The sequence below is a fragment of the Podarcis pityusensis genome (assembly GCF_964106645.2).
Source record: "Podarcis pityusensis genome assembly, chromosome: 10".
Taxonomy (NCBI): domain Eukaryota; kingdom Metazoa; phylum Chordata; class Lepidosauria; order Squamata; family Lacertidae; genus Podarcis; species Podarcis pityusensis.
Window position 1 is genome coordinate 48,565,806 of NC_138035.1, and position 6,500 is coordinate 48,572,305.

Below are 6,500 nucleotides of genomic sequence, written 5' to 3' on the forward strand. Positions count from 1 at the left end.
CCAGTACATTTCAGAGCACAATTCAAAGTGTTGATAAAGGTAAAGGGACCCCTGACCATTAGGTCCTGTCATGGCCGACTCTGGGGTTGCGGCGCTCATCTCGCTTTATTGGCTGAGGGAGCCGGTGTACAGCTTCTGGGTCATGTGGCCAGCATGACTAAGCCACTTCTGGCAAACCAGAGCAGCGCACGGAAACACCGTTTACCTTCCCGCTAGAATGGTACCTATTTATTTACTTGTACTTTTATGTGCTTTTGAACTGCTAGGTTGGCAGGAGCAGGGACTGAGCAACGGGAGCTCACCCCGTAGTGGGGATTCGAACTGCCGACCTTCTGATCAGCAAGCTCTAGGCTCTGTGGTTTAACCCACAGCGCCACCCGCGTCCCACCAAAGTGTTGATACTGATCTTTAAAGCCCTAAACGGCCTTGGACCAGTATACCTGAAGGAGCGTCTCCACCACCACCATTCAGCCTGGACACTGAGGTCCAGCTCCGAGGGCCTTCTGGTGGTTCCCTCACTGTGAGAAGTGAGGTTGCAGGGAACCAGGCAGAGGCCCTTCTCGGTAGTGGTGCCCACCCTGTGGAACGCCCTCCCATCAGATGTCAAGGAAATAAACAACTATCTGACTTTTAGAAGACATCTGAAGGCAGCCCTGTATCAGGAAATTTTTAATGTTGAATGTTTTAGTATGTTCTGATATATGCTGTGAGCCGCCCAGAGTGGCTGGGGAAACCCAGCCAGATGGGCAGGGTATAAATAATAAATTATTATTAATAATACTATATAATGAGATATGACCTGCGGTATCTAAGCTGAAGATTTTGGGGAATCGGTCTATGCACACTAAATGTGCTATGATAATTTAAACTGCATTCAGTTCAAATTAACGTGTGGCAAATGTCCTTGTTAACCCAAAACAAAAGCTACAGAGGCAGGAATCCTGTACTAAGCATCAGATATCATTGTTGTTTTATTTGGCTGGGGCCTTTTCCTTCCTTCCTACATATTACCTTTGTGTAACAAAATTATGGAAATGTCCATGTGGTCTTATCACATACCTTGCAACATGCTGCAGAGGAAAATAGGGTTGTGTGTCTTTCGGGGCCGTGCTTCCGTAGGAGCCAGGTGACTCGCACGAGAGCACATGTGTCCCCCCCCCCAAAATCAGGACACTTTGGGGGCCGCACTCTTGCAGGAGCTGAAACAGGACATCCTGGGATCCAATCAGAAGCCGGGATGACTTCTGTAATTCTGGGGCATTCTGCTCAAAGTGGGACAGTTGACAGGCATGTCATCACCTATTGTGTAAACATTTGGGCTTGTGCCTTAAACTGTTGTAAAAACATATAGCTGAACTAAATGCTTTTCATAGGATGGAATGCATTGCAGCTGAGTTATACAAAGAAGTATGTCCATACATCGGCTGCTTCCACTTTCCAGAATATATTCCTGGAAATCTTAGGTGCTTTTTCTCCCAAACTGCCCTGTGGTGAGTGTCGGGAAATTTGCCATGCAGGTGACACAGCAATGTCCTGGTCTTCCAGACATTCCCTTCAACCATTTTGGACAGGCAGCAATGTGGGCAAAATGTACCATCCATTGACAGATACCATAGTGCCCTCCAGCTATTGTTGGACTACAACTCCCTTCAGTCCCGGCCAGCATGGCCAACAGTAAAGAAAGTTGGGAACTGTTGTCTATGACATTTGCTGTATGTAGATGGGACTTGCAATGGTGACATTGGGAAACACGCATTGCCCAGCTCAAATGATCGCAACCCCATCAACCAGAGGCTGAACTCTGTCCGCAGCAATGTGAAAATCAGTAGAACTCAATAATAAAACATGGGGAAGCCAGTCAACAACAGCAATGCTGAAGCCATGGAATGGGCCTGTATTTATGGCATAGCAGCAGGCCAGAGGGGAAAGGTCCATACCTATAGATATGAGCTAGCTCAGTTACCCATTCAGCTGTGCAAGGGACATTGGAGGGAGGTCTAGTTTGGGAAGAGGTTGTGTGGTTGGACATCCCCATATGAATTTGTTTTAAACTGGAAAGAGTAAATCTGTACCGTAAATGACCTTTTAGACTAGGTCTCAGTCTTTATATTTTGTTTAGCTGAGTCAAATTAGGGTCAGACTCATTGTGGTTAGTTCCCAAATATTACTGTTAGGGGTTCAGTTTAGCGACAATTTAATCTGCAGTGTGAGCCAGATGATTGCTGCTTTCCTATTATTATCCCAGCATCAAGAATTGTACATCCAGTATGCTTAGCATCAAGCTGTTTTATATAAAAGACTACTTTGGTTTTTTCCAGATCTATATTATGCTGAGCCATACCAGAAAACAGGAGGCACTGGAGCTGCAGAAAAATATATAAGCTTCTGTATTCCCCCTGCTTCCTTTTTTAACTTAGCAGGCATGTCTATTTCAACTATCTTCATTTGCTGAAATGTGTAAAATTAGTTGGCACCTGAAATAATGCAATTTTGGGGGTTATGCATAGTGGCAAAATTAATTTCCTTCATCTTTCCCCTGCAAACTTTATTATTTCTAACTACTGGTCTGAAATTACTGCTTCTATCTCCTGGGTTTAATAAAGCAATTTGGCTCCTTAATGGGTCTTGTTAGGGTTGAAGACCAATGCCTTTCTGGTCCTATTTTTTAGCATTAGTGGTATACTACCTGCTGAGTCATCAGCATGGAAACCAGAGGTTAATTTCCCTCCTACTAAATGAAGCAGATAATCAGCCATCAGAGGACAACTCCTGTGCTGTAAATAAGTCTTGACAAGCCAAGGGACGCCACTGTGCACCGCTCAACCCTATTCACACCATCTGTCCACATATTAAAACAAAGTAAGGATATTAATTTGTTACATTTCAAAAGCTGCGCCGACAAGCCCGTGTGGACATTTTTTAAATGGCAGTGAATAACTGAAACATTTCACAAATACTCCGCCGAGCCGTGGGTTACGCTTTTTTTGCGGAAATTTCTTTCCAACAGCCAACATGTGGAAATTGTTTTGACCAGATGTACAGCTAATGACTATCAAAGCAGAAGCTTTCCAATGCATTACACCAAGGGCTTCCTTAAAACAACCATAATGGCAACAGCAAACTTTAAATGAGAAAATAGATCGGGTTGATGGCACAAAATTGCATGCACATATATTTCCTGGAGGTAAACTCACAGGTCAGAAATAATGGCAATGCAGTTTCTTAAGTCAGAGATAAGTATATCCCCCGTTACTTTCATAACAATAAATAAATGATTGAATATAAGGTATGGAAATTGCCAAGTATGGTAGCTGTCTAATAGATAAACATGACTGCACTGTCATGATAGATAAACATGGCTGCACTTTATCTTACAGGATATCAGAAATCAGCAGATCGGCCATGAGCAAGTGAATGAATTAGGTACAGATGGGTAACGTTTAACTGCATGAATAGTTCTCTGTGTGTTTCATGTATTCATAGGATATTGCCTGCTTGCTCAATCTCAGCCTCTCCCTTGCAAGAAGAAACCTTTCAGTCAGAGTTCTCAGGTTGAATGACTATCAGAAATCTAACCGCTCTCCGAAGATGAGATTTGTTAGAAAATAAGTGCTTAGTATAGTGTGTACCATCAGCCAGTGTGCCAGTGTAGTGTAATGAACTATGTCACATGAACATTACCTTGTCATTTCAGGTAGAAATGTCAGGCTGAATGGGCACAACCCAGTTAAATTTAAGCCACTTGATTCAATGGGAGAGTTCTGTGTAGGACCTGAATAGGATTAGCAAGAAAGATTATGCCATTAAAGCTAAACTGTAAAAGCACTGGGTAATAAAATAATAATAAATGTTTCTATAGTGTTTTTGAATATTCTCAGCACTACATATTCAATATCTAGCTGCAATCCTTACAGCAACCATTAATGCTCACATGAGCTGCATCTGCTTGATTTCCCCAATTCCTTCTCTGGCTAAAACCCACCACCTCATGTCCTAAACCAGGTTTGGGGAACCTTTGGCCCTCCAGATGTTGTTGAACTACAGCCCCCATAATCCTGGAGCCTGATTGGTCTTTTCCTGCAGGCCAATCAGTTGTTGCATTCTAGGATCCTACCAGCCTAACAGGCTGATTAACTTCCTCCTGGAGCCTGATTGGTCTTTTCCTGCAAGCCAATCAGTTGTTGCATTCTAAGATCCTACTTGCCTATTGTTCTAGGATCCAAGCTTAGTACATAACACCGCCCTTTGATAAAGGATTACTTTGCTGTGTCATAGAGCAGAAAGAAATAAGAGTACCATCTGTTTTAGTCATTTCTTTTACTAGGAACCAACTCTTTGACTTTAACCTCTTTTTAAATAGCATTGTCTTTATATTGTTTTCTTTTCTCCCCCCCTCACCATTTTTTTTTTATTTTTAGCATGGCAATAGTGATCAGTGAGGTGGGAGGAAGTATTTGACCTTCACACACATATGCACACAATGAAAGTCACCCCACCATTTGGGGATGGGCAAAGGGGGGTGACAGAAGGGGAGGAGAAGGGGATGACAGAGGACAAGATGGTTGGACAGTGTTCTTGAAGCGACCAACATGAGTTTGACCAAACTGCGGGAGGCAGTGGAAGACAGGAGTGCCTGGCGTGCTCTGGTCCATGGGGTCACGAAGAGTGGACACGACTAAACGACTAAACAACAACAAAGGGGGACTACTCACTTGGCTTCCGAGTGTAGGACACCTGGAAGCAGAGTTGCTCTTCCACTTCTAGCTTATAGCAGAGAGAAATGTTTGGGTGCTGCTAAATAGTCCGGGTCTGAAAGCATCCTGTGAGTCTCTGAATCATGATAGCATTTAAATCAGTCATTTCATGAACACCCTTAGAGACTTCTTAAAAGACTATGGTGCGTAATGCATTTTATTGTACTTACATTCTGGCTGTATTTAATTTTACTTTTAAATGGTTTAGAATTCTATGGAAATCATCTAGCATAAGAAACCAGCCCTCTCTGTGGATTACAAAGGAAAATGCCTTCCCAGTATGTAAATACAAATTATATTTCCAAAGGTGTATCCCCCCCCCTTCTTTTTTAAATGCTCATGCTGACTTGGATAATCAAGATGAAACAGAAGTGGTTTAAAAATAAATTAAATTTTAATTTGCATGCTATCAGTGATCTCATTACCATGGACAAATATCAGCCGGTTTGCTTTGGGAGTCTCTGTATTATTATGACTTTAAGGGGTAGCTGCTTCATATCCCTTGGAGCGTTTGCGTGTGCCAGTTTTCATTCAAAAATAAGCACTCGAGGAGCCAGAGAAAAAGCCGCTTACTTGTCATTCTGAAAGAGGCCTGATCAAAACACAGATTTCTCTTTTTCTGCGCAGATGAAAGATCTCTAACCGCGGGGACTAATAAGTAGGGCTACACTTGCTTTTCTTTCAAAGTGGGGCTCATCTGGTCTTGACATTATGATCTGGGCATTACCTGCATTAGGGCAAGGGGTCCCACTCACAATCCCCAAAGAGGCAACAAGGCCACGGGGGAGAGGCAGGCGGCGTTTGGGAAATTCACCACACTTCTTTTTTGTTCGCATAGCAACAAGCAACTCCAACCTCTGAAGCCAGACCACCAGGGAGTCAGGGGAAGCTCAGCTGTCAGATGTAGCAGTTATTCAGGCATAGCTGAAGCCGGCCCTCTGCATTGTTCTTTGACTGCTTTTATTCAGGCTCTGCTCAGACTATCTCCAGCTTTAATCTTCTTTCCCTATGATATCATTCCACTTCCCCTTAATCAAAAGAGACTGCAGTGGTCACACTGTGATCAACAATCAGATCCCTGCACTAATTACGTTGTTGCCTACTGTATTGTCGACTTGCATCTAGTGTTTATTAATGAGAATAAAGCTAGGCTGCTTCTTCCGGGCTGACTTTGATTTATTTCATCTCATGCACCTGCTTTATTAGCCGTCTTGTCTCGGCATAAATGATACAAAATTGATAGGAACATATATTATTTACTGTGCGCTGAGTGTCCGTGACTGTTTCCTTACTGCCCTAACACAGAATAGAAGAGGGAGCTCCTATGTCAAGCCTTAATAAGGAATGGAAACCACTGGCCCACTAGATGCTACTGGACTCAAACTTCCATCACCCTGGGCACCTTGGATGAACATTGGGCACCTTGGATGGGGTTGATGGGAGCTGGAGCACAACAACATCTGGGAGGCCACAGGTTCCTCATCCCAACCCAATTAAATATCATAAGTAGGGGTGGCTGATCTTCAGCTTGATATAACCTGCTCATTACTGCATTGGTTCCCTTGTCCAGTCTCCAGTCATGCTTGCTATGGGGCAAATGAAGTGTCCTGTTCACCATACCGGGAAGCTGAGCAACGAGGGCAGGGGAGAAACAGGATTGGAAAACTGGGCCCAAACTTTAAAAAAAAGAAAAAAAAAGAATTTCAATAGGGACAAATGTAAGGTTCTGCACTTAGGCAGGAAGAA

At 43.3% G+C, this 6,500-nt stretch overlaps 1 long non-coding RNA gene across 1 annotated transcript in view; it reads left to right on the forward strand.

Moving 5' to 3' along the window:
* LOC308486097 overlaps positions 1-2,416 on the forward strand; it is a 56,378-nt gene extending 53,962 nt beyond the window's left edge. The window contains exon 3 of the long non-coding RNA XR_013990949.1: positions 2,319-2,416. This is a non-coding gene — a long non-coding RNA (uncharacterized lncRNA). The remainder of the gene's footprint in view (positions 1-2,318) is intronic.
* Positions 2,417-6,500: the final 4,084 nt, after the last annotated feature.